The 27,698-nt window shown below is 48.8% G+C and overlaps 1 protein-coding gene across 3 annotated transcripts in view; it reads right to left on the bottom strand.

Annotated features, from left to right (window-relative positions):
• LOC147668416 (uncharacterized) overlaps nucleotides 1–26,588 on the bottom strand; it is a 124,116-nt gene extending 97,528 nt beyond the window's left edge. The window contains exon 1 of one of the 3 annotated variants that reach the window (XM_086948565.1): nucleotides 26,437–26,588. The gene's annotated coding sequence lies outside the window, so the exon portion shown is untranslated. The remainder of the gene's footprint in view (nucleotides 1–26,436) is intronic. The other 2 variants (XM_086948564.1, XM_086948562.1) reach the window with 2 other exon arrangements.
• Between the last annotated feature and the right edge of the window lie 1,110 nt (nucleotides 26,589–27,698).

Genomic DNA, 27,698 nt, shown 5'->3' with positions numbered 1-27,698 from the left:
TTGTGTAAGTTTTACACTTTTTCAGTACAAGAAAAACTCTCGCGCTGAAAGGAGGCAGCAGGGGGAGGGGAGAGAGGAGGGGGCCTGCGCCGGTTTCTTCCCTTGCGGGAGCAAGCAGGGGTACCATATGTTTACAAGTTAAAAGTACAAGTACAAAGCTCACTCCCGCAAGGGAATCGTCAAATGTGCACGCGTTGCCATTGAAAGCAATGCAACGCGTGCACGTTTTTAGGGCAAAAAGCGAATCGAATACAAAAGGTCTTTTTCCTATATAGCGCAAGCGCACTGCATAGGCGAGACCTAAAAAAGACCTACACTCCATCAGTGAAGTCCTCACTCCCATCCTGATCGATTCCATCAATGCATCCCTTTTCCCAGGAGCCTTGAAACAGGCAGCTGGTACAGCCCTGCTGAATAAACCCTCCAGGGACCTTAACAAACTCTACAACTACTGACCGAGCGCCCTCCTACCATACACGGCCAAAGTCCTAGAGAAAACCATCAACAGGCGTCTGACCAACTACCACATCAACAACCAGCTCCTCAAGGCCACCGAGTCTGGAATAATGCCCAACCACAGTATGGAAACAGCACTCATCGCACCCACCTATGCTATACACATAATCATAGACAGAGCAGAGAGTGGGCCTTAATTCTATTGGACCTCTTGGCGGCGTTTAACATGGTATTACACCTCATCCTCATGGACAGTCATCCATACTTAATACATCACCCTCCTCTTCTACAGACAACATGCAACTAATACTGTCCCTCTCTGAATAAAACCCACAACACAAGGAACACGCTTACCGACCGGAAAGACATGGATGAAATCCAACTGTTTCCAACTCAACACTGACAAGACAGATGTGTTGATCTTTGAAAACAACACCTGCACATGGGAATCCACCAGATGGCCTACCACCCTAGGACCGACTCCCACCCCTAGCTTGCACACACGTGACCTAGGGTTCATGATCGCCCAGGCCAACATCGTCACTGCTTTCACACCATGAAAAGGCTGAAGAAAATCTTCAAACGGCTCCCAAGCAACACCAGAAGTCAAGTCAAGTCAAGTCAGAGAATTTATATAGCGCACTACATACCCAGAGGGTCCCAAGGCGCTTAGAGAGGGGAGGGAGATTACTTGTCAAATATCCACGTTTTAAGCTGTTTTCTAAATGCTAGGTGGTTCTGGGTAAGGCGAAGGTAAGCGGGGAGTGAGTTCCATGTTTTAGCAGCCAGGTATGAGAAGGATCTGCCGCCCATGGTGGTCTTGTTGATGCGAGGTACAGTGGCGAGGGCTTGGCTGGAAGAGCGTAGTTGGCGGGAGGGGGTGTAGAAGGACAGTCGTGAGTTGAGGCATTCTGGTCCGATGTCGTAGAGTGATTTGTGTGCGTGGGTTAGCAGTCGGAAAGTGATCCTCTTATTGACGGGTAGCCAGTGGAGGTCCTTAAGGTGACCGGAGATGTGTTCGTTGCGTGGGATGTCTAATATGATCCTGGCTGAGGCGTTTTGGATTCGTTGGAGTTTCTTCTGGAGTTTGGTGGTAATGCCTGCGTAGAGGGTGTTTCCGTAGTCTAGTCGGCTCGTGACCAGAGCATGGGTGACTGTTTTCCTTGTTTCGGTGGGGATCCAGCGAAATGTTTTTCTCAGCATGCGAAGAATGTTGAAGCAGGAAGAGGATACGGCGCTGACTTGTTTGTTCATTGAGAGTGAAGAGTCCAGTATGATGCCTAAGTTCCGTGCATGATCTGTCGGGATGGGTGCCTTTCCGAGTGCTTCCGGCCACCAGGAGTCGTCCCATGCAGAGGGAGATGTACCTAAGATGAGGACTTCTGTTTTGTCTGAGTTCAGTTTCAGACGGCTTTGTTTCATCCATTCGGCAACTTCTTTCATTCCTTCGTGTAGGTTAGTTTTGGCCGTGCTGGGGTCATTGGTGAGAGAAAGGATTAGTTGAGTGTCATCCGCGTAGGAGATGATGTTGAGGTTGTGTTGGCGGGCGATGGTCGCGAGGGGGCTCATGTAAACGTTGAAGAGGGTGGGGCTGAGTGAGGATCCTTGTGGTACGCCACAGATGACTTCAGTGGCCTCGGACTTGAATGGTGGGAGGCGGACTTTCTGAGTTCTTCCGGTGAGGAACGAGGTGATCCATTCAAGTGCTTTTCCTTGGATTCCGATGTTATTGAGGCGTTGTAAAAGGGTGCTGTGGCAGACTGTGTCAAATGCTGCAGAGAGGTCGAGGAGGATGAGGGCGACTGTGTCTCCATTGTCCAGTAGAGTTCGAATGTCGTCTGTTGCTGCGATGAGGGCGGTCTCAGTGCTGTGTTTTGCTCGGAAGCCAGATTGTGAGGAGTCGAGGGATTTGTTGGCTTCGAGGAAGGCGGCGAGTTGGTTGTTGACAGCTTTCTCGATGACTTTGGCCGGGAATGGAAGGAGCGAGATGGGGCGGTAATTTTTGAGTTCGGTGGGGTCCGCTGTGGGTTTCTTCAGAAGGGCGGTGAGTTCAGCGTGTTTCCAGTCTTCCGGGAAGGTGGCGGAGTTGAGGGAGCTGTTGATGACGTCTCGGAGGTGTGGTGCTATGACGGAGTCTGCTTTGTTGAAGATGTGGTGAGGACATGGGTCTGTGGGGGATCCTGAGTGGATGGAATTCATCAGGCGGATTGTGTCCTCAGTGGAGATTGGGTTCCAGTCGTTAAGGGTGTTCACGGGGGGAGAATGTTCAGCACAAGGTAGGGTGGGTTGGTTTCCGGGTTGGTTGTCGAAGCTGTTGTGGATGTCTGCAATCTTGTTGTGGAAGAATGAGGCTAGGGAGTCGCAGAGGGCTTGAGAGGGGGTGATGTCGTTGGAGTTGGCCGAGGGATTGGAAAATTCCTTGACGATGTTGAAAAGTTCCTTGCTGTTGTGGGCGTTGTTGTCTAGTCGATCCTTGAATGCTGTTTTCTTGGCCTTTCGGATTAGTTGGTGGTGAGTGCGGGTGGCGTTTTTGAAGGCGTCCTTGGTGCTAGTGGTTGGGTCTTTTTTCCAGGCCTTTTCAAGGGAGCGGCAGAGTTTCTTGGACTTCTTAAGATCATCGTTAAACCATGAGGCCTTTTTGCTGGCAGGTTTGTTTTGACGTTTCTTCAGTGGTGCTAAGGTGTCGGCGGTGTTGGATAACCATAGGGTGAGGTTGGCGGCGGCTTCGTTTGCGTTAGAAGAGTGGGCTGGGGTGTTTAGAAGGAGCGATGCGGAGATCTGGTCTGTGGTGATTTTGTTCCAGTTTCTTTGCAGAGTTGGTTGGAGGTTGTTGGTGGGTTTTGGTTTGTTGTAGGTGAAGTGAACGCAGCTGTGGTCAGTCCAGAGGAGCTCCGTAGTGTGGCTGAAGGAGACATGATTGCTGGAGGTGAAGATGGGGTCGAGTGTGTGACCTGCGATGTGGGTGGGCGATGTTACCAGTTGTTTAAGTCCGAGGTTGGTTAGATTGTCCAAGAGGGTGGTGGTGTTGCGGTCGTTGATCTTTTCAAGGTGAAAATTGAGGTCTCCCAGAAGGATGTAGTCTTTGGAGGGGAGCGCGTGAGGAGTGATGAAGTCCGTGATGTCTTCACTGAATTTTGCGCGGGGTCCTGGTGGTCTGTAGAGGAGGGTGCCTCTAAGTGTGGTCTTGGGGTCGATGAGGATCTGGAAGTGAAGGTGTTCAGAGTTGGCGAGGTTAGCGTCAGAGCTGGTTGAGATGCGGATTGATTTCTTATGGACGATGGCGATTCCTCCTCCTGTGTGGCCGGTACGGTCCTTGCGTGTGATCTTATAGTCTTCTGGGATGGCAATGGTGATGTCTGGGGCGGAGGAGGCGTTCATCCATGTTTCTGTAAGGAAGGCGACGTCCGGAGAGATGGTGTCTAGTAGATTCCATAGGTCAATGGCGTGTCTGTGGACCGATCGGGTGTTGAGAAGGATGCACTGTAGGTGGTTGGGGTCGGGATTCTGTGGAGTGGTCGTAGTGGGGTAAATGTCGGAGCCGCTGAATCTGCAGGAGTAGCATGAGAAAGGTCCATGGGTGTGTCCAGGAACTGCTTGGACGCAGTTGGGGGCGCGACCGGGGTTAAAGGCTAGGAGGGTGGCGGCATCGTAGGTAGAAGCCCATCATTTATGCACTCATCTCCAGTAGTCTGGACAACAGGAACTCTCTCTGCAGAAATCATCAAACAGCTCACCAGAAGGCTGCAAACCACCCAGAACGCAGCTGCCAGACTCATCCTCAACCTCTCACTCAGAACACATATCACACCACACCTGAGGGGACTCCACTGGCTCCAGATACATAAACACCCACAGTTCAAACTACTCACCCACACATTCACAGCACTACACAAAAAAGGCCCTGCCTATATTAACAACCACAACTCCTTCCGTCAACACACTAGGTACCCCCTCTCAGCCGGACTCATACTCAGACACATCACAGACATACACAGAAACAGATCCGGAGGCCACACCTTCTCATACATCGCTCCTAAAGCATGGAGCGACTTCCCTCAACACATCAGAGCCACATCAGAGCCTCCTCCTCGCTTCTTGAGTTAAGCAAGAAGTTCAAGACCTGGCTCTTCGAATGACTCCACCCTAAGTGGTACAGTGTTTGAAGGGTTTCCACAAAAAGTAAATGCCCCTCGCAGTATGAGCAAACATCAGCACAGAGTGAACAGATTTCTTAAACTCTAAACACCCTCTTACTGTGAGTCATATGCAACAGACAGACCTCTCACAGTGTCACTTACTGGAAGCACCTGGTGGGCTACTTGGCCCCCAGGGGCCCCCAGGATTGCAGGGGAATTAATTCCCCAACTTAAAACACGCCACAGGGCGTGTTTGCACACCTCACCTCAGGCCCGTCCCCGCCCTTCACCACTGTGTAAAAGCGCCCTGTGTCCGTTCTAAGTTGGGAAATTAAGTCCCCTTGAATCCTAAGGGTCCCTAGGGTCAAACTAGCCCACTAGGTACCTCCAGTAAGCACCACAGAGCAACATCAAAAACACTTGAATAAAACCGAGGTCCGGGACGGACAATATCCGATATACTTCCGGTTTAGGAATTAAGAAAATAATCGGAAAATGCGCACTAAGTATCAATAAGAATACCAATACATGACCTTAGCCTTATAAATAATAACTCCCAAAATATGCCCCTTATTCGATGGAAAACGGTATAATCCCGGCGATGCACTTCCGGGTCATACAGGGTAGCGACAGTATTTAAACTACGCGCCGCGTCCCGTTTTTTATTTACTCGGATCAACGCGATACACGGAGGAACAGGGAGGCCGACCTGAAACTTTAAGGTAAGAGAACTGGGGCGGTTTGTTAACTTGAATGAGCACAAGTGCAATACTAAACTCGGGAGCTGGTAAAAGCCACCCTTCGAGCCTGCATTGGCTAAACAATAGTTGTGGGACCAATAGAGAGTGTCTGTATGACTATGTGCATACGTTTTTTAAAAAAAAGTTAAAATATTACTTACAGAATTAGCACCTTGACTTAATGCAATGCAGGATAAGAGATATACATTCTATTATCCCATTTGAACATCCAAAATTTGAACACCGGCTTCTTAAATTAGGAAAAGTAGCCCAAAAACTGACCTCAAACAGGGAGGAAAATGTTAATAAATATAGTCCATCATTCAAGATTTCTAAAGCAAACGTCCTTTCTTTAAACAGGTGACGAACCTCTGCTATCCAAATACACAAACTGTTGATTCAAAGGCGACATAATTGTGGTAAGTTGAGCATAGCTTAATGTTCTTTCTAAATACAAGCCCAAAAGCAGCCCCAGCATAGCAATAATACTATATATACACATATGTATGCCTTTTTCTACAGGGATCCAAAAACACTGACAAGGACCCGACATAGACTCCAATTTAAGAGAGAAGTCCGGTGGCTCCTCCGTGTTTATTATAATCTGCACCTCGATTTGACAAACAGGTATTCCCTAAATTAAATTTAAATAAATCTATGCAAAATAGTTTAAACTTCAAAATCCAAAACTTGAACCCAATTTTTTGAGTATTTTATCAATCTCACCCATTAAGGTGACAGAAAAAATCGCAGTAATTGGGTATGCGGCATACATCTGATGATCCATTATATAACTGGTTGACCATGAAGTCTTCTTAATGGCTAAAAGAGAATCTTCAAACAATATCAGGTATTATGTTCTTATAAATTTCAAACCCCGTCGTTATGAATTTAAATCCCGGCTTTTTCGTATGTTTATTGATAAGATCAACACCGAAATGTCATAAAGGATACAAGACTACAGCTTGGTAAATAAATGTCTATTTGAAGAGCCATAATACGCCGGCTCAGCATTATGTTCCTTTACCCCACCCATCATTCTCTGACAACTGGATTAACAGTGAATACTATGTTTTAATATAGCTTAGCAAACAGGGTAAACACTGTGTAGAAATGACAGATTATGTGTTGAAGGAGTATGTATCTAAAAATGTTTTCTCAATTTCTAGATAAACTGTGAATCGTCAAATTGTCCTGAAGAAGGTGTAAATAATATAAAACAACACCGAAACGCAGCGTCGACCTTTGTACTTTGACCACTTCCTTCTTTTAGATTATTTTCACTTATGTGAATATTTTATTGTGTTTTATTTAGATTGTAACCCTCTTAGGGAGGTATTTTAATAAATTGTGTTTATACCTTTTAAATTCTTTTGTTGCGTATTCACCTGTTAGATTGTGCTAACTAAGTAAAAAAAAAATGTTGTGGGGAGCTATACATCATGGACAGTGCTTAAACAATTTTGAAATTATTTCTATTTAGTGTTGCATTAACTGATTAATTTGAATCAGTTTCCACCTAGCATAGTCTTGTTTCAGTCATCATTCGTAACTCTACTCAGTTTCAGGTAAACCACAGGTCTCTTCTCTTTTGTTCACAGTACTCTACCCCTACCTGTGTATATTTAACAGGGGAACCTTCCACACATTTTGAAGTTTCTTGTGGTGCCCGCCAGGCATTGTAGCGCCGGCCTGGTGAGGAGTATAGCCCAATGATGAAGCATGTCACCTTCAGGTGAGTGAACGCAACTTGTCTTAAAAGCACATGCTTCCAAGGGTGTCTGGGTTCAGTTACAGATAATGTCTCTAGGACTGAACCTCTGGAACAGTATACTGTGATTTGATTGCCCTTCTGACCTACCGGCCATTTCCGCCTGCCCTTTGCTGCCCAGGGACCTACTTGTTGTTTGTGGCTGCCTTCTTTGACGGACTTTGCCCCATCTACATCGTGGAGCGCGAGACTGCCGGAACTCCAGTTCCCAGGAGGCAGAGCGCTCTCGCGACATTCCCATAGGGACAACGAGGATAAATTAGCGTTGGGGCTCCCGCGGCGCGGAACGAGCGCGGGCTCGCCAGGGCTAAGCCCGGGCCAAGGGCAGGCCCGTCCTTGTCCGTCAAAGGCCGGAGGAGGCCGAGCAGGGCCACCCTCCTTGAGTCTGAAAACAGGACACCTCCCATAGGGGCGGACGCTAGACCCAGAGTGGCAGTAAGTGAACCGCCGGATACACTCTTTTTAAAAAACATTTTTATTGAAGCCACGGTTTGTCAACATAAACATTTGCATAAACCAGCATTATATCATAGCAAAAAGCCGAACAGCAAAAACAAATCTATTTGTACCAAAAGAATCACCATAAGTAGCTATCCCAGGTCACAAACTTGTTATACATTTCATAAAAGAGAGTTGATCAGGTATAAAAGTACAAAAATCCCGTAGAAAAAGCCCCCTGTAAACATTCACACAATAAATAGATAAATAGACAATTGACGAGGTCTTAAATCTTATTCCCACCCGCCACCAAACAAACTGGCCACTACATCCTCACCCTCTGTTTTAATCAAATCTCGAACACCATGTTTTATTAAATCTATTAAGTCCCCCATTTCTTGCTGCAAAGGTATATTCACTTTTCTTTACCCTTCTCATCTTATGCCCCCATTCCAAGGCTGACGGAATTAAGTCAGAGCGCCAATTTTGAAAGGCCTGTGATATTGCAATCGCCATAGCTATGTACAGAAATCTAGTCACTGAATCTGCAAAATGGATATCCGGGTCAAAGCCAAAAAGAATTAACCTGTCATTTACTTCCAACTATAAATTGCATTCTTTTTCGAGATACACAAATACCTCGACCCAGTACATATTAATCTTTGTACAGCGGAGCATAATATATGACCAATTGGCAGCAGGAAAGTTCAAACATCGGAAACATTGGGAAGACTGATTGGGGTACATTTTGGCCAGTGCTGCTGGGGTTCGATACAGCAGCCATTTACTAAAAAATAGCATCCTGTGCCAATTTGCCCCTCTTAAGGAGCTGAACTTCAACCTGGTAATAGTGGTCCAAATATAGGGGGAGATTTCACAGTTTTCCTGTTCTGACCATTTCCTTAAAGCTTTAGATTCAACATCCACCCCCCTTACCGAGGTCAAATATTTCTTCCAGGCACCAGGCTTCTAGTCTGATACCTTAACTAAAAGATCCTCCACCAACAGATTCTGAGCCAAAAAGGAAATAGCGCTAGTTTCGGCAAGATATTTAAACAAAGTGCCATAGGAATTCATTAAGATAAAATCATTGGTCAATGATTGGCGTATTTCTACCATAGACACCCAGTTACCATCCCGTATAAAGTCAGAGATTTTAACAAACCCTGCTTCCACCCATTTTACAGCCAGATATCTAGGTTGTCTAACACCTATGAAGGGGAGAATTTCTTCTAACAAGGAAGCAGAGTTGATTGCAGGTATGGAATAATTTTTAAAGAATGCCTGCCTTCTTTTAAAAAGCCACTGCAAGCTCTTGTAGCGGACCAGCTTTGGAGATCTGAACATTAACAGGGGAGAATGAATTTGGGTGTCCTGACACATAAGATTGATAAAAAAGTTGGTAAAACAATGTGTTTGTGGTGCGGGCTTAAACCTCGATAAATATTGTGCAAAATACGCATCACAGTAGCTTTTAAGATTGGGAAGTGCTAAACCACCCTGATCCAAGTCTTCATATAAAGTGCTAAGTGCAAGGCGTGGGACTTTCTTTGCCTATATAAAGGCTGTAAACATTGACTCAACCTGAGAAAAGAAGGAATTTGATAAAGTGCACGGAATTGAGGCAAACAAAAAATTAAATAGCGGTAAAACAGACATCTTAATCAGAGCCACTCGTTCCATAATAGACAAAGGAAGTAAATTCCATTGGAAGAACAGCCCTTTAACTTTATTTATTAGGGGATCAAAGTTTAATTTATATAGATCATCAATTAGATTTGAGAAAAATATTCCCAAATATCTCTTTGGATTCGAGTTAACAGAGCCCCGGATATCAGGGTGTAGATTTATAGCGTCACTCCCACACTGAATAACTTCCGTCTTGCCCTTATTAATGCGGTATCCCCCTAAAGCTTCAAAGTCCTCAAACAACTTGAAGACCTTGGATTGCACCTCAACTGTAGGCTTAATTAAGAGCATGATGTCAGCAGCATACAGCTTTATTCTGGGCATTGCTGTAATTGGAGGACAAATATCGACACAGTGACGAATAGCTGTTGCTAAGGGTTCGATAAAGAACGCGAATAGCACCGATGATAAAGGGCAACCTTGCCTCATGCCTCGCTTAATTTTAATAGATCCTACCACTTCCGAATTGATGATTATATTGGCCATCGCGTTCTCATATAGGGTCTGAATTAAAAGTATCAATGACCTTGGGATATTAAAAGAGTGTAAAATTAAAAATAATGTCTCCCAGACCACAAGGTCAAAGGCCTTTTCTGCATCTAATAATAAGATGAGAGACGGAATCTTCTGACCCTCAAAGTAATCCAGGGCTTCTGCGAGAAAGTGAGTGTTAGTAGACAATTGTCTACCAGCTAGAAACTCATTCCGGTCAGGGTGGATCAACTGTGCTGTAAATGTATTGAACCTACAAGATAAAAGTTTTGTAACGATTTTGTAGTCCGAGTTCAGCAGCATGATCGGACGATAAGAGCTAGGATCCATCTTATCCTAACCTTTCTTTGGGAAACTTACAATGTTCCCCTGCCTAAAAGATTCCGGAACTGGCCCTCCTTCTAATAAAGAATTAATCAGGAATAGAAAAAAATCTAAAAGTGCTCCAAAAAAGACCTTAAAAAATTCTGCGGGTAGTCCATCTGGACCACAGGCCTTGCCATTCGCCAAACTTTTTACGACTTCCTCCAGTTCTGACAAAGAGAAAAGGCTCGCCATAGATTGATTATCTATTTCAGACAGGGTTGAGGATGGATTTTCTTGAAGGAATTTAGCAAGCAGATGGCCATCAACCCTTTGTGTTTTACCATAGATAGATTCGCAGTGGGCCATCATAATGTCCCCTATTATCCCTGGGTCTTCTGTGGGAGCTGCAGTCAGGGGGCATTTTAATGCTTTAATTTGATTTGCTGCGGCCTGCTCTTTGGCCTGCCACGCCAATAGCCTACCAGTGAAATTAATTTCCTCATAAACCTTCTGTTGAAAGCGTCGAAAAAAGATCTCACTTTGGATGTTATAGGCAGAGCAGAGCTCACGTATGGCCTGATCCATGGATCTTATCTTCATGCTGTAACTTTTCCAGCCTAGCTTTCTTGGACATGGCTGCATCTTTGCCTATTAATAGCCCCCGAGCAAATGCTTTAAGTGAATCCCAAACTATATGTGGTGCAGCAGACATAGTGTTCTGATTAAAAAATTGTCTAATCTCTAACTCCATGGACTTTACCCAGTCTTTATCATTTAAGTACTGCTTATTGAAAGCCCACCGTTTTGGGAGTCTCAATCCTTCCCCCAGATGGATTTCCAATGTGAGCATTGCGTGATCTGAAAATGCATTAAAAAAAAAATTGTTGCGAAAACTCCAACCCCTGGGAGATCAAAAAAAAATCAATACGGGAGGTTACACATAGTGGACACGTCCTCCAGTGAATGAGTGGAAGTAATAGCTGATTACATCAGTTTTAGCAGTTAGGGAGGCAGCGCCTTGTGCTTTGTGGACTCTATTTCATTTTTAGTGCCTTTCGTACTGTATGTAACGTAGGACCTGACCATAGTTCTATAGCACATCTGCGCTGTAACCGGTGGGAGTATCGAACACCACTCAGTATGAGTAAGCAGAAGGTGATTCCTGGGGTAGGGGGCAGGGTTAAGGGGACCCTTGATGCATTTCTTCAAAGAGCAGAATCACTGTTAGTCCACGAAATTCAGCCCACAGAAAAAAGATTGTCGCTAGATACACTGCTATAACATAAGCGATCATCAATGGGCCCCATAGCAAGGTCTAAAACACAAAATAAAAGTATTCTCCAAGGTCAATCAAAGCAAGATAGAGGCAGCATCACTAGTGCTATGGCTCATGTTCCCCATATGACACAGGAGGGTGGCTCACTTATGTACCCTGAAGACCCACTTATAACGGATTCTGACCCAGACCGGTCTCACATTAGTATTGAAGAGGTGGAGAAGAATTCCAGTGCGTCCACTCCAGTGTTTGACAGGCCAGAACAAGGGCCATCAGAGTTGGTAGCCTCTAGGTCCAACTCAGGTATGGGAACCATAGTAAGGGGGGGCGGAGAAGTGATCACAAGATCAAAAGTTGCAATAAAAGACACATCTACTACGCAGTTGGTATAACCTCTAGCTGACGCAAGGACCCGGGGCACACGATCGGGGGGGGGGGGGGGGGGCGATTGTTTCAAAGCCAAAATCAAAACAGAAGGGTGCCGTAAAGACCAGCAGAGTGAACACTGCCGTGGGGCCCATTTGTAGCACGCAATGTTCAAACTGTGGGAAGATGGGGAGTGGACAAGGAATGGAAGATCTATTAAGGTCAAACTTAGAGCTCCTTTTTCCACCCATTTGGGACCGGTGCTCAAGAGAATTAAGGTTATTGAGGAAAAACTATCTCGGCTATGCGATCAGGGCAATAGTGTGCCAGATAGAATTAGGGGACCGGAGGAGGGGGGAGCAGAAGCCTCATCATACTCAAAGCCCACAACTAGTTATGAGGGTCAAGGAGGGGGGCACAGCGAAGGCGGGCAGTTGGGCAAAGACAGTGAGGGCACCAACAACGGTGCCTTGGCGGGTAAAACGAAAGGGACTACCCTAAGCATAAACAGAATGGGGCCACCTAATACGGTTTGTCCTGACACAGCCCAGAGGGGCTCGGAGGGAAGAAGGGCAATAGTTAGTGATGAGGAGTTAACAATAGCGGACGCTGTGCCGAGCACTAGGAGTTTACCGACATTGGATCTCCCCCCAGCCTCAAGCCCCTACACAGTGGTCCTTGTAGGGGTTCCTACTAACGGGGATGAGAGGGAGGAATCCCCGCGCACTCTAACTAACAAGACAGCACATTGGCTAGTCAAAAACACGGGTTTCAATATCACACAACACAGACATATTCTGATGGGAAGGAGGGTGGCTTGGATCGGAAGTAGCAGAAAGAGCTTTTCGGGTGATTGTGTGATTTTGAATTTCAGATATCCAGAGTTAGTCAATGAGCTCCTCCATAGTCAATCCAGGGGTCAATACCAAGGGGATGGAGGGTCCAGTATCAGACTGCTCCCCTTGGCTTTTTTCTATAGGGATATGGCCCATAGGAATATGCAAGGTGACCATAGGAGGAATAGGATTGCATCAGACGGGGGGACCAGCTAGTTTCACTCACTAACCGATTTGCACCTCTCCACTGTGCTTCATCCCTAAATGAAATAGATTGACTGGTGGGGGGGTTGAAAGATGAGAATAGCACGAGGGGGGAGGGGGGCACTCATAATAGGAGACAATGAAGGTCCAGGGCGCACACAGTCAGATGATTCCAATGCCAATGTGAGAGTTATAGAGCCCGGTGGGAGAAATGTGGAGAAAGATGCAGGGAATTTGGGTGAAGTTCCTGTAATGCCCCCTAACCCTACAACTGTCCCGGCAGGCAGTCAAATAGTGGGAGACATTAAGATCATATCCTGGAATGTAGCGGGCTTAGCCTCAAAAATCACAACTGGCTAACGTATATTAAGAAACATTAAATAATCCTCCTACAAGAAACATGGGAGTACATAGTAACACCCAGGCAATAGAAGGCTACAAAATGTTTTTCGTCCCAGCACGTAAGTCAGCGCCGGGGAGGGCAAAGGGGGGTCTGACTATTTATGTCGATCTCAGACTCTCAGGAAGGTGGAGTGTACTTAGATGGGCCTCGGACTGCACACTGGGACTCACATATCGTAATAAGGGTTTTAATATAGCTGTTGTACATTTCTAGAATGCCATTACTCCAGGACAAACTCTCCAAAGCCTAAATGAATTAGGGGCTCGGCTGGCAGGCATGGAGGAGCGAGGGGCACTGTGCTCCCAGCTAGTATTAGCGGGGGAGTTCAATTGTCACCCATGCCCCTTCCTAAGAATGAATCAGGGGAACTGGTCGGCTTGCCCGATTGTAGAGGGGTGGCACCTGAATCACACAAGGGAAGGAGGAGCGCTGAATAAGATCCTGGGCAGGCATGCCCTAACATATACCATGGATTTGATTGGTGGGGAGGGCAATAGCACGGTCACCCCTACTTTCAAAGGCAGGGCGAAGGGCACTATAATTGATTTTATTTTTGTTACACCCATGTTAAAGTGTCAGGTTACAAAGTTTGAGATAGAGGTTAGCATTTCAGCGACCATAACCCGCTTCTCCTGTGCATCATAGATCCAAATGCGGTACTTCTATCACAACGTAGGGGGGGGCGGAGGTTTGATTAAAGCCACTGACCAAGGTAGGAGACTAAGGTGGGTCAACGCGGACAGTGAGGCATTTTACAGAATCTTACTAACACAGGCCGAGTCCAACGTTTGGAAGTGTTTGGACTTGGAGGTTGGGGGGGGCAGACCTGATCAAGGCATTTGAGGGAGCGGCCAAACAAACAGGTGGCTTACTTAGGGGCAGGAAGATTAACAAGAAACACAGTGCACCAAGGTGGTTCGATCATGACTGCACACTCGCCTTGAGGGATCTGAAATCAGCTCTGAAATGCATACCTAGGGACAGAGGGAAGGTATCAAGCTGCAGGGCTAGGTACAATAAAACACTAAGAGGCCGCAGGGGGGGGGCGTGGCTTGAGCGCCGAGGGTGATGGCGGCGTGAGCCCAGAGCTCCGTGCCTCTTCCCCTCATTAATCCTGCTAAACGTGGCAGAGAACCCGTGTGTGCCCCGGCGCCGAACGAGGACACGGTGGTGACCGGCGGGCACATTTTGAGCAGCTGGCGGAACTGCTTCGAGGAGCACGGCCGCCGATCATAGCGGCCGCCGGGACGGAGGGAAGGAGAACGGCGCGCAAGATGGCGGCCGCGGCGGAGCCCTAGAAGGCCAAGGGCTAACCAGCTGATCGCACTGCTCGAGCGCTCGGAAGGAGCACGGCCGCCGACTCAGAAGCTCCCGGCGGCGATCCCCCCCAGAGCGGGAGACACTCTTTGGCCCCCGGCTGCGGTGCGCGGCGACCACGGGTGCTGGGAGAGGAGACCGCCCGGGTGCGCCCTTGCAGGCGGAGCTAGCAGACAGCCTCCGATGCCGGGAGGCGGAATGATGAGAAGTAACCCAGCACCGGGCCCCAGCTACGCACGGAGGTGAGCGGGGGCAGACCTGAGCGGTGGACTACGGAAGACGGGACACTGTGCTACGTCCCCGGGCCCTCCCCCTCGCCCCCCCCCGGTACCGGTGGTGTCCCACCGCGGAGGCCTGCGCTGATTGTGGGCACACAGTGAAGAGGCCCATAGGACCGCGGAGGGACCTCAGCGGCACCAAGCTCCCTGAGGCGCGGCGGACCAGAAGCAGTAGCCCAGGTGGACAAGGACAGGCTGTCGCAGGTCCCACGGGGAGCGCATCACGGCAGACGCTGCATCAGACGAGCGGTATCTACGCGACGGGACTCCGTTGCGCACTGGAGCTGATCACGTTGCAGAGGCCCAGGGGGGGAGCAAGCCATCGGGACGGACGTAAGCGACGAGGCCGGCCGCAATGGGGAAGCCGAGGACCAAGGCGGAGGAGGCGGCGTCGTCCGATGTGGCGGAGGGTGGCCCCATTGAGCAGACGGACCTGCAGCGATTGAAGGATCGGATATTGGACGCCATAACGGCCACACGAGACGCGCTCCACAACGATATAGAGCAGGTGGCGTCGGGGCTGGGCCTGCTCCGGGCGGACCACGATAAACTGAAGGACAGGGTCAAGGACGCTGAGACTGCGATCAAAGACCTGGCGCCAGCTCACAAAGTGCTGGAAGGTAAACTAACGGAGGCCCTGGACCGCATACGCACCCTGGAAAGGCTTGCGGAGGACGCAGAAAATAGGAGCCGGCGCAGTAATGTGCGGATCGTGGGCGTGCCGGAGACGGAGGGGACGAGAGACATGGTGGCCTACATGGATGAATGGCTGAAAACAGTAGTGGCACCGGAAGGGCTTTCGCCATTCTTCACTCTGGAGCGTGCCCACAGAGTCCCTTCAGGGCCTCCCAAGCCCGGGCTCCCGCCCAGACCGATCATAGCCAAGTTGCTTCACCACAAGGACAGAGATCTGCTCCTGCAAAAAGCCCGGGAGGATGGCCCATTCCAGATTGCGAACAGCAAGGTCACACTCTTCCCAGATTTTACCTTCGAGACGCAGAAGCAGCGGGCCTCCTTCCTCACAATCAAAAAGGAACTGCGAACTGAAGGGATCGCCTACTCCTTGCTTTTTCCAGCCAGGCTCCGAGTGGTGGTGGACGACAAGACGATCTTTTTTAGCACGGCAGCGGACGCCTGGGACTGGTGGGAGACATACAAGGCTGGAACTGATGGTGCCAGGGTACAGGAGGAGCAGGAAAAGGAGCGGGTGCGCTCGCCAACCCGGCTGCGGAAATCGAAGAGGTTGAGGAAACGAAGGCAGGGGAAGCTGGGGCCGACGGCCTCCCAGACTGAAGCAGAACGGCAGGCTGCATTATTGGAAGTGGGGAAGCTGGGGCGGGCTGAGGGCCCCGGCTCTAAGGGGGCCACGGACTTGGACACTCATGTCTCGGCCTCAGGCTCGGAATCGGATCTTTCTGGGATTCATCGGACCGAAGGGCCGCTGGTGACGCCGCAAACGGCGGATGAGATCCTGAATATCTGAACTGCTGGCAGAGGACATTGGGTAATGTTTGGGGCGCTGGGAGGGGAACCCATAATTCCATGCCTAACGGAGGTCGGGGCACACCGGGGTGCTCAGAGCAGGGAGATCATGGGGAATTGGGGAGGGAGCGGGGAGGTGGGCAGCGCAGCCCCCCTCTGGACGAGGCCGCGCTCCGTAGGCCCTTAAGGCACCCACAGCTACGGCTGTGTAGTTGAGACCTGGGTCAATCAGGCGCGGGAGTTTGGATGGGGACTGATATTTCGATATTGGGGCCTGTTCTGGGGGCGGGGGGGGTTCCACAGTTGGGGATTGTTTACTCTCTTTGAAGTTATTGACCCTGGGTATGCCATGGGCAGGACAGTTGGGAGGTTTTGTTTTGTTCAGGGGGGGCACCACCACCGTCGAAGGGCAGGAACTGAAGAGAGTGTTTCAGCCGGATCACTGGGACAATGGCTAATGTGAATCGTTTGAACTGTATTACCTGGAATGTGCGGGGCCTACACACCATGCAGCGCAGACATAATGTGCATGCCTATTTAGTGCGGAGGGGGGTGCATATTGCACTGCTGCAGGAAACGCATCTCACAAAATAGGAGGGGGCGGCGCTACAGAGGAGGTGGCGAGGACAGATTTTTCACACTAGCTACTCGGCCTATGCTAGGGGGGTACTAATTTGGATTAGGGCAGGCACACCTTTCCAACTCACGCGCCAATGGGTGGACCAGGAAGGGAGATATGTGGTGGTGGAGGGGAAGCTAGAAGGCAGAGATGTAGTATTAGCTAGTATATATGCCCCGAATACGGACCAGCTGGCTTTCTTTGCGACACTGTCGGGGACGCTGGCTCACTCCCTGGCGGGCCCGGTCCTGCTGGGGGGCGACTTTAATTCCATTACAGACCCCTCATTGGATAGATCCCACCCCCCACTACACGATTCCCCGGTACACAGGCTATCTAGAGGTAGGAGGGAGTGGCAGGAGAGCTGGGAACTGACGGATGTATGGAGAGGACAACACCCGACTGACCGGGATTACTCCTTTTTCTCCGGGCTACATGATTTACATGTCCGATTAGATGCGATACTATGTTCCCGGGGGGTGTTGCCGTACGTCACAGGGTCGGAATACCTGTCGAGAACGATCTCGGACCATAATCCACTCCTGATCCGACTAGCGTGGGTAGCGGAGAAGCCCAGCGTGCCGATCTGGAAACTACTGCCTGAGACACTGGAAGACCCCCTATTCGGGGCGGCCCTGGCGGATGGGGGTCGATTTATATTTCGCGGAAAATGAAGGGACGGCGACCTCTAGGGCAACGGAACGGGACGCCTTTAAGGTGGTGGTGAGGGGTATCTGTATCAAGGATTATATAGGCGTGCGGAAAGTGTTGCTGGGCGATTTGACTAAGGCGGATGCCAAGCTGAGGGAGGCGGAAAGGTAGCGGCCCGGATACCCAGAACTCCAAGAGACGCTTTGCTCGGCTAAGGAAGCGGTGGCCACTGAAGTGGAGAGGCTCCGAGCCTTTGACTATAAGCGATATGTGTTGCGCTCCCACGTAGACGGTGATAAGGCGGGCACCCTTCTGGCGTGGCTTTCGAACCCCACTAGGCGATGCTCTCCCATACTTCAACTGCGGGATACAGCAGGCGTGGTGCAACATACTCAGTTGGGGATAGTTGACGGTTTCCAAAAATATTATGAGGGCCTGTACAAGAGTGCCCCGGGAGATCGGACGGGGCTGGCCGAGCCCTTTGTGGGCGGCTTACCCCTACGACGGCTGGAGGCAGAGCAGGCGAAGGACCTGGGATCGGACATCGAACTGGGGGAGATCAGGCAGGCGGTGCGGCGTATGGCACGGAACAAATCGCCGGGGATAGATGGGCTCCCCATAGAGTTCTATAGTAAACATTTAGACGCCCTGGCGCCGCGACTCCTGACCGTTTATAAAGAGGCCAAGGCAGCGGGCCATCTACCGCAGTCAATGCGGGAGGCATTAGTAGTACCACTGCTGAAGCCCGGCAGAGAGAGTAGCGACCCCGCGTCTTACCGGCCGCTCTCTATGCTCACCGCAGATTACAGGATCCTGAGCTCCATACTAGCGGCGAGGCTCCTACCACACATGCCAGGACTGGTGCACGAAGACCAGAACGGTTTTATACCGACGCGTAACACCACATTCAATGTCAGAAGGCTTGTTCGCCTCATGGACGAGTTGGAGGGGGGGGGCTGGGACGGAACTGGTTCTCTCGGTAGACATTGAAAAAGCCTTCGACAGTCTAGAGTGGGACTACCTCTATGCTGTAATGGAGCGATTTGGTCTGGGAGCTGGCTATATTCATTGGACGAAGGTCCTCTACGCGGAGGCGATAGCAAGAGTGAGAGTGGGATCGACGGTGTCCCTCCGCTATCCGGTAGAACGAGGCACTCGGCAGGGTTGCTCCCTTTCGCCGCTTCTATTTGCACTGGCTATCGAGCCGCTGGCGGCTGAGGCCCGGACGGGGCGGTACTTCCGCGGGGTGCAGGCCCGAGACGGGCAGCAGTTCATCTCGCTTTATGCCGATGATTTACTGCTATTCCTCCACGACGGGGCTGAGGACCTGCAGGGCGCGGAAGCGCTGCTAGAGCGCTTCGGCGCGATGTCGGGCCTAAGGGTTAACTGGCCCAAGACAAGTTTGTTCCCGCTACTGGAGGGGGCTGCTCGGCCGCAACACCGGTCGGAGGTGGCCTGGGAACCTGCCTGTATTAAATACTTGGGGGTCCATATTTACCACAAGGCGGAAGACTTGCTTGAGGGCAACCTGGGGCGGTGTGTGGAAGGACTAAAGGGCTGTATAGCCTTCTGGGCCACGTTGCCGCTCTCGGTGGCGGGCCGGATCTCCTTGCTGAAGATGGTTGCCCTGCCGAGATTATTGTATTACTTTCGGACGCTCCCAATCTGGATACCTAGCTCCTTCTTTAGACAGCTTAAATCTTTGATTACGACGTTCATTTGGGGAGCGGGGCGGTGCAGAGTGGCGCTGGCAACGCTTTCTCGCCCGAAAGATGAAGGGGGACTGGCAGTGCCGGACTTTGAGCTTTATTATTTAGCGGCCCAACTGCAGGTCTTCACGCAGGAGGTGGCACGAATATTCCGGGGCCCGGAAGACGAAAGCTTGCGGGGGACGCCCAGGCACGTCCTGGCGTATATTACCCTCCATCAGCGGTTAGATAATCGGGACTTGTCGTTGGAACAACGCACGTACCGTCAATGCTGGAACCGAGCACAGAGGAGGGCGGGAATTCGGCGCCCATATGCACCGGAGATCCCTCTGGGCATGCTGACAGCATTACCGCATGGCGGCGACTGGTCGCATCTGCAGGGGTGGGAGGAAGCGGGGGTACAGGTGATTGGGGACCTTTATGAAAATGGCACGCTACTCCCGTTCCAAGAATTAATGGAGCGCTTCGACATCCCGAGAGGGGGATTTTTACTTCATGCGGCAGTAACCAGGGCAGTGCAGGCCCACTGGGGCACGGGACTCGAGGAACCCGAGACGGCAGCTGCATGCCAATATACCATGATGTCAGCGGGGACACTCAAGGCGGTGACGTGCCTCTACAACCGAATGGTGAGAGAGAATCTCCCTCCTCTTACATCACTGAAAGCCAAATGGGAGGCGGACCTGGGTAAAGACATACCGGACACGACGTGGGCACAGCTTATCCGTAGGGCTCGCAACAGCACGAGAAACGCTAGATTTCAACTGATCCACTACTATGTACTGCATAGGGCGTACATGACCCCGGGAAGGATCAGGGGGTATTTCGGCGCGGTAACAGCGACCTGTCCCCGGTGCCCGGAGGAGGGGGCCGAATTAGTGCATATGCTGTGGGCGTGCCCGGCCCTTCGGGATTATTGGCAGGACGTAGGAGATGTGTTGAACGAAGTGACTGAAAGGTCCAGTGACTATGGACCGGCGGAGTGTCTCTTCACTGGTTTCCCCATACCCCCAAAAACAAACTCACGAGCAAGTTTATTGATATGGGGTTGATGGTGGCTAAGAGGGAGATCACTAGGAACTGGAAAGCGAGGGTGGGTCCGACTCCACGGAGGTGGCGGCAGGAATTTCTGAAATGGGCGACGGCTGACAGCACACACAGGTACCAGCTTGCGCGCAGGACCCCTAGCCAGACAGCGGCTGACACTGCGACCTCATGGGACGTAATGGTACAAGCACTCAAAGATAGCGAGGCAGACGAGGAGGAGGAGGCCCCCGAGGCAGGTAGGGCAGAAGGAGCAAGCTAATGCCCTAGGGGCGGCAGGTATACGGGGGGGACGAAGTAAGCACTTCAGGAACGGAGGAATGATCGTTGCAAGGGCCATAGACAGGTGGTGGGGGGTGGGGCGGGACAGGGGTTCAGGTTTTAGCGCAGGCAGGGGATGGGAGTTGGGGTTTAGCGCGTGGTTGAGCAGAATTGTAAAAGTAGTCATGCACACAATCCGGACACCAGCTACTCCTTTATCTTTAACATCAGGCGTGGAAGAGCAGTGAAATCATCGCCGCCCAACCCCCGGGTTGTGGGCACGACGGCTGTGTATGGGACAACAAATCATATTATGTAACTGCTCAATCTTATGGTGCTGCTTATCTATGCAAGGGCCTGTATTGGTGTGACTACAATAAAAAAAATTTCAAAAAAAAAAAAAAAAGAGGCCTCAGAACCGTATTGCAGAACCAGGCACGGGAAAACTTGAGAGAAGCGGCCGAGACAAAGGACTCGACTGCTTTTTGGAGAGTTGTTAATAAACCATGCTTTCATGATTCAAATAAACCCAAGCCGGCCTGCCACATCCTCCCAGAAACCTGGCTTGAGCATTACAAGGGCCTGTATAACCATGTTAGCATTGAGAACTGGAAAGTGTGAACCACCCCAGATTACCTTTTCCTTGGGAGAAATAAAGGCGGGGATTGAGGGGCTAACCCGTAATAAGGCGCCAGGACCTGATGGGATTCCACCAGATCTCCCCTTAAGCCAGAAAGAACTCTGGGTGCCCATACTCACCAGAGTAATAAATACCGCAGTGCAAACAATGATGCCAATATCCTGGTCTACGGCCACAATAGTCCCCATATTTAAAAAAGGGGACAGAAATAGCCCTCAATGCTATAGGCCTATTTCATTAATTGATGTTACAGTGAAAGTGCTAGGTAGGGCCATTCTTAACCGATTGATTGATTGGGCGGAGGAACATAAGATCATTACGGATACCCAGTATGGGTTTAGGTAGGGCCGCTCCACCACAGATCAATGCCTTAATTTATATCTCCTGACAGCCAAGTACACCGTAGCCAGTGAGGGGACGGAGTACATTGCTTTCATGGACCTCACCGCGGCATTTAATCGAGTAAATAGGAAGAAATTGTGGGGACTATTGGGGGCCTTGGGAGTTGACCCTGGTCTGGTAAATATATTACGGACACTGCATCAGAATACTTCTGCCCAGGTCAGTTATGATAAGGAGGGAAAAGTCACAGACCACGTCCCATGCTCAAGGGGAGTGAGGCAGGGATGTATTTTGGCCCCCTTCCTCTTTACTTTATATATAAATGGTTTGACCTAGGCGCTGGTAGCTCTAGGAGTGGACTGCCCGCAGATGGGTAGGAGAGGGATACCGGTGTTACTGTATGCAGATGACGCAGTACTCTTGGCCCGCACTGCTCGTGGACTGCATCGCCTCATTTATGGATAGCTTAGATTTGTCACCGAACCTCACCAAATCATATGTTATGGAGGTAGGGTAAGGACCATCCAGCAAAACTAAGTATACAATAGGCACACAGGGACTGGAAAGGTCAAGTCATTTTCATATCTGGGGAACATGTTCGACAGTCGCCTTAGTTTTAAAGCCCTTGTGGAGGAGAAATGCAATAAACTAATTAACTCAACAGGGGCAACTATGAATTTTGCAAAGAGGCTAGGCCGATGGTCTCCGGAACAAATCCTGAACCTCTAGAGTTCTGTAAGCTGTGCCAAAGTTTTATATGGGAGTGAGGTCCTTGGCTTTATAGACCCGCTTAAGTTACAAATAGAAGGAAACAAATATTTGAGGCGGGTACTGAAAGTCCCACAAAGCATTTCCTCATACATGGTTCATGAGGAACTGGGTATAACCCATCTGCGCGATAGGCTGCAATGGAAGCCCCTCGCATGCTGGATTAAGGTATAGACAAACCCAGAGGCGGCGTTAAGTCAACAAATAATTTCAGACTGCATTGCACGAGCACAGGGTTACAATATTCCTTGGATTAGACACATCAAGGAAAACCTGTTAGCCATGGGTTGTGTTGCATATTTTACCCACCCAACCAAATTGCTATCTAAGGATAAGGGCTGTATTAAGTCAGAATTTTTAAACAGAGCCAAGTCAAATAGGAAAGCAAGAGAGCTGACTAAGCCATCAGTAAGAACTCATCAGTTAACAAAGTCGTGCCTGGGCATGGAACCTTATTTGTGTCTTATTTACAATCCTCAAGACAGATTTCTCATGACCCGTTTTAGGCTAGATTTGTTACACCATACTTTGGCGGTTCCAGCAGGGTATACAAAGCATTTGGAGAGTAAGGGCTCCTGTGGCTGCGACCAACGGTCTCCACAGGATACGCTCCATTTGGTCCTACTATGCCCATTTTACGCTTACCCTAGGCGACTATTTTTAAAAGGTATTTTAAGGAAGGCCAAGTTCAAACAAGTTAAGGTGGTCCTACTGTTTCTGAAATTGTCAGTAGAACCTTTAACGCTTTTCTGTGTAGTACATTTTCTAACATTAGCGATGAAACTCAGAACCAGTAGAGGGGAGGAATAATGGTCCTGTGTGTTCAATATTTTCTCCGATTTGCACTATACTATGGATGAAACATGTTTAACCGGGTACCTCCTTGTCATTTCTATAAGATGATCCCTGTGCCGAATCATTTATATTTTATGTATTGATGTTAAACAGGTTTTTTGTATGGTTTTTATAATGTATGAGATATTTTTTTTGAACACTGTACTTTTATGGTATTGCTTTATGCCGAATAAAGTATATTTTTAATTGACTTGATTGTGTTTTATTTTAACAAATATACATAGCAGATATTGGTGCTTGCTTGTTTCACAAAAATGATCGGATACCTGCCTGGGAGCACACTTCTTACAGACGAGTATTGTAATTGTAATTTATATTTATATAGCGCATTATCACCAATAGTCTCTAAGCGCTTGCTTTGGGAACCCGTCCTGGTTTTTCCCTGTGAGATAACCCATACTGGGCACCCCAAGGTGAAAGCCAGGCATCCCGCCGCGGGGGCCATGGTGGAGATTAAGCCAGCTATTGCCCGGAGTTGCAGAGTGTGAACCTGTGATTCGAGCAGGCACCGAAGCGAGAATTATCGAGTCCGTGGACATTTTGGGCTCAAGACCCTGTCGCGTCGGGAATTGAACCCTGGTCCCGGGTCTGACCTCTGCTTCATGGTCAATCTCTTCTAACCATTGAGCCACACTTCTCCAGTATGGGGTTATCATGTTGCTGCTACAAGCTCCTTATCTGTGTGAGTTATCGGGAATGATGCAGGGGGCAGACCCAAACCAGCCACACATGGAGATCAATGACAAATACTGAAGAATTAACTGAGCTTCCAAGCTGGTGAACATTACTTAATTGACCTTGAAAATAAAAGACACGTTTTTAGTATCCTGGTGACTCATGACCATAAAAAACAAAGATTATAAAATCAATATTGTGTCAAATACTTTAAAAATGGAACTGGATGTGCTGAATCCGATGTTGTCCTAGGTCATGCGTGACACCTTACACCACTATTGCTTATGGGACTTGTAGTTTTGTTTTCCTCATTAAAAGGATGGGCTCTAAAGTCCCAGTGTTCTAAGCGATGTTGGTTAAAATGAGAGGCCTGATGGAGGGTGAAGCATGACATGGCTCTGCTTAGCAGTGAGATGAATGACAGTTCCCCAGCCCTTCCATTCTTTGACAGACAGAGGCTCGTTGGCTGTTCATATTTTTTTGCAACGACAAAGAAACTTTTATTGCAGCTTGTGCCAACTGAAGAGATAAAACCCCTGGGCATGTTTAATTTACTACTGACAAACATGCACAATCAAGAACATGAGTTTCTGGAAAACTATCAAGCACCCAATCAGAAACAGCCGCCCTTCACACCCAGGAATTCTTGAGGCTTGGCTTTGGAGAGGATGAATTGCACGTGGTATAAGCAGTGGCGGTTGGTGCATAGGGGCGAATGGGGTGTTGCCCCACTAGCCTCGGGAGTCGGGACGGGGAGGAAGACAAGAGAGACAAGTACCACACGCACACAATGCATCAGCGTCAAATCAATGAACTGCTCACTGCCCCGTGTGTCGCAAATTTAATTCAGTCAGTCTGACTCTGACTGTTTTTTTTTTTTCGTCAAGGGATGGACGATGACTAGGGCAGTGCACAGCAGGTCAGAGACCTCCTGCGCATGTGCTTGTTGGGGCGAGGAATATTGCTCGCCCTGGAAGCACATGCGGAAAGAGTGATGTCAACATGAAGGGAGTGGCGTACTAAAGGGGAAAATGCCTGGTTTCAAATGGGTACAAAAGGGGGTGGTGATGGACGGAGCATCTGAACCAATCAAACACTCACACCCAGTCAGCAGATCTGGGTTTAATCCATCACCGTTCTTTAGCCCACTCTGCCACCCCAGTTCAGACATGGCCATATGCAAATCAGTCTGACCCTGTGCCTCTTGGGAACAGTCCAGCCCGAACTGCCAAGCCATGCCTTCCCTGGACTGGAAACAAGCTTCCTAGGACCAGTTTCTGGCATTTCAGCTGAACAAAGCGGTCCATCACCACCCCCTTTTGTACCGCTTTGTTCGACATAAGTTGGCAGGGTATGCTTGGGAGTCCCTTGCTCACTTTGCCACTGGATTCGAGCAAGCCTGGCTGAAGACGGCTGAAATGCCAGAAACCGGTCCTAGGAAGCTTGTATCTGGAGCGGAGACACCCGCGAGCAGCAGGTTAACAGCAGCAGCATGTGCGCACTTCTCTTCTGCTGCATTGTTTTCCGGCCCCGAGGAAAGGGATGGCTTACTTAATTTAACTACAGTAGATGCGGCTTCATTTTGCATACGTTTGCCACTTGATTGGTAAAAGAAAGAAATGAAATACTGCTATTTCAAATGTTGGCAGGTGTAGCTGTGACGTTAAATGGGAGCTGTGTTGATGTGTCTAACTGTTTTTGTATCAATACATCTGTCTCCCATTCCATGTTTGCATTGAGTAAAAGACAGCATGTTTCTGTTTACCAATCTATGTACAAGCATTTGTAATGCAATAGGTCTCGCAATTACACGAGTTTAAGCTATTGGTATTGTAAATGACAATGGCTTTTATTTATGTTTTAAAAACCAATCAAAAATTAAAGGCATTGTTATTTGTAATGTCAATAGCTCAAACTCGAGTAAATGCGAGACCTATTGCATTGTAAATGATTGTTTTGTAAAAGCGCCACATACTGATCTTTCACTTTAATGGCGACTCACCCCTTTCTTTAGAGAAGGCTCGTCTAAGAAAAGGGGCCCGGACAACATTAAAGTTAATGCGCTGCATGGGCGTTTTTACAAACAGGCATTTGCAATGCAATAGGTGTCGCATTTACGAAACTCTGGTAAATGCGAGACCTATTGCATTGCAAATGCTAGTTTCAATTTACCATGAGCAATATCGACCTTTTTCAAGCAAACTCTTTTCCATGTGCACCTTTAGCATTTTCGTGCTAAAGCAATACATATATTTTTGATAAAACAAAGAGGGTGGCACATAACTCAGCAGGCCACAGGTTGGTCATTTAGACTCAAATGTGCAAATGGCAGGTCAATACACATGTCCAGCGCTTACAAATCCAAGGGCGTGAACACACATCTTTTTCGGGGTTGGGGCAATGCACCAGTGAGAAAAGACCAGGTAGAATGTACTACTTTTCACAGTTCTCCCATTAGAATCTAAATAATCTTGATAACTCTGCAGTGTAAGCATCTTGTAGAGTTAAGCACTTAAAGGAAATAGGCCCCAGAGCTGTGAACACTGTCACAACTAATGTGCTTGCACCATTTGCTTTGTGGAAACATCAAGCTGTAAGAAATAACACTAGAATCAGTTCCTATTGTAAACATTTTGTTACATTGAGCAGATAAATTAGAAGACCGAATGCACTCCACTATACCTCGAACAAGGAGCTAGGTGCTTTGAAATTCCGTTTAACAGGATCCACTCTTCAAACACCCGCCATGGGGCCTTTGAGCAACTAGAAACTGAGACACCTTGTTCCAGACCCACCTTGACACCCAGTGACCTGTCAATGGCGCCGGTGCCAAACAACCTATCAGCGACAGCGCGGGATAGAGGCTTTGCATGAACTGCGCATGCGCTGAGGACAGACACGGCGGGAGATTGCCTATTGATTAATAACTGCGCATGCGCGGAGCACTGACACTACGTTCCCACCGCGCAGCACCCGAGCGAGGGTTACTGAGGGTCTGTTTGGATGCACACCTGCGCATGCGCTGAGGACAGACAGCGCCGAGACTGCGGGTTGAAGATTGTCTAATGATTGACAACTGCGCGGGGGACAGACACTGCCCCCTGCACCGGAGCACGAGAAGTCATCGAATGAAGTGCATTGGAAGAAATAAATATCAGAAATTCCTAGAACAACGAAAAGCTCTAAACATATTTTGAAAATAATGGGAAACTACTGAAATGAAAGGTCACTAACCTACAACCTCCTTCTAATATAACTACATTTTTAAACTAATGGCGTCAAAGAAGACACATGAGAAGGAAGCTTGATGGGGCTGAGAGACACTTGCTTAGCTTGACAAGACCTCACTCGTGGATCAACACTGTGCAGCAGACAAAAAGGAAGTTTTAGAGGCCAGTGCGTCAAGAAATATAGACGGGCCAGTTACTCTGAATCACTTTTGCAAATGTGCGCTCTGTACAATTATACAAATCTCAATCTCAGCTGCACAGAGAGTGTTATTATTGGTGCAGAAAAGAATGATGCTTCATTTCAACCGCGCTATTCTAAAACACAGACTCTTATTTCCTCTGCAAACTGCGTAATAATTAATTGCCCGTCAATTGTCAAGGTACGAAATTGTGGCTAACATGAGGCTTTACCAACAAGCATTTACAATGCAATAGGTCTCAGGTTAATTAAGTTTGAGCTATTGGCATTGCTAAATATTGCAACTGCAACAAAAGTCTATAAATTGTAGGCCAAATAAAATGTGTATTTATTTTTGTAGCAATGGTGGCATGCTGCGCTTTAGATGAATATGTTTAAAAGTAAAATGCGACATACTGCGATTGCTACAATAGTTAATTGTGGATGTGTTAACAATTGATGTGTGCACTGATGACTGGTGGTGTGTGTGCCTGGTGGAAGCGTGCACTGCCGGCTGGTGTTGTGTGTGCCTGGTG

The sequence above is a fragment of the Lissotriton vulgaris genome, unplaced genomic scaffold (genome assembly GCF_964263255.1).
Source record: "Lissotriton vulgaris unplaced genomic scaffold, aLisVul1.2 SCAFFOLD_1492, whole genome shotgun sequence".
NCBI classification, from domain to species: domain Eukaryota; kingdom Metazoa; phylum Chordata; class Amphibia; order Caudata; family Salamandridae; genus Lissotriton; species Lissotriton vulgaris.
The sequence above is the reverse complement of the archived record's forward strand: the minus strand, read 5'-3'. Positions and strand labels throughout refer to the sequence as shown.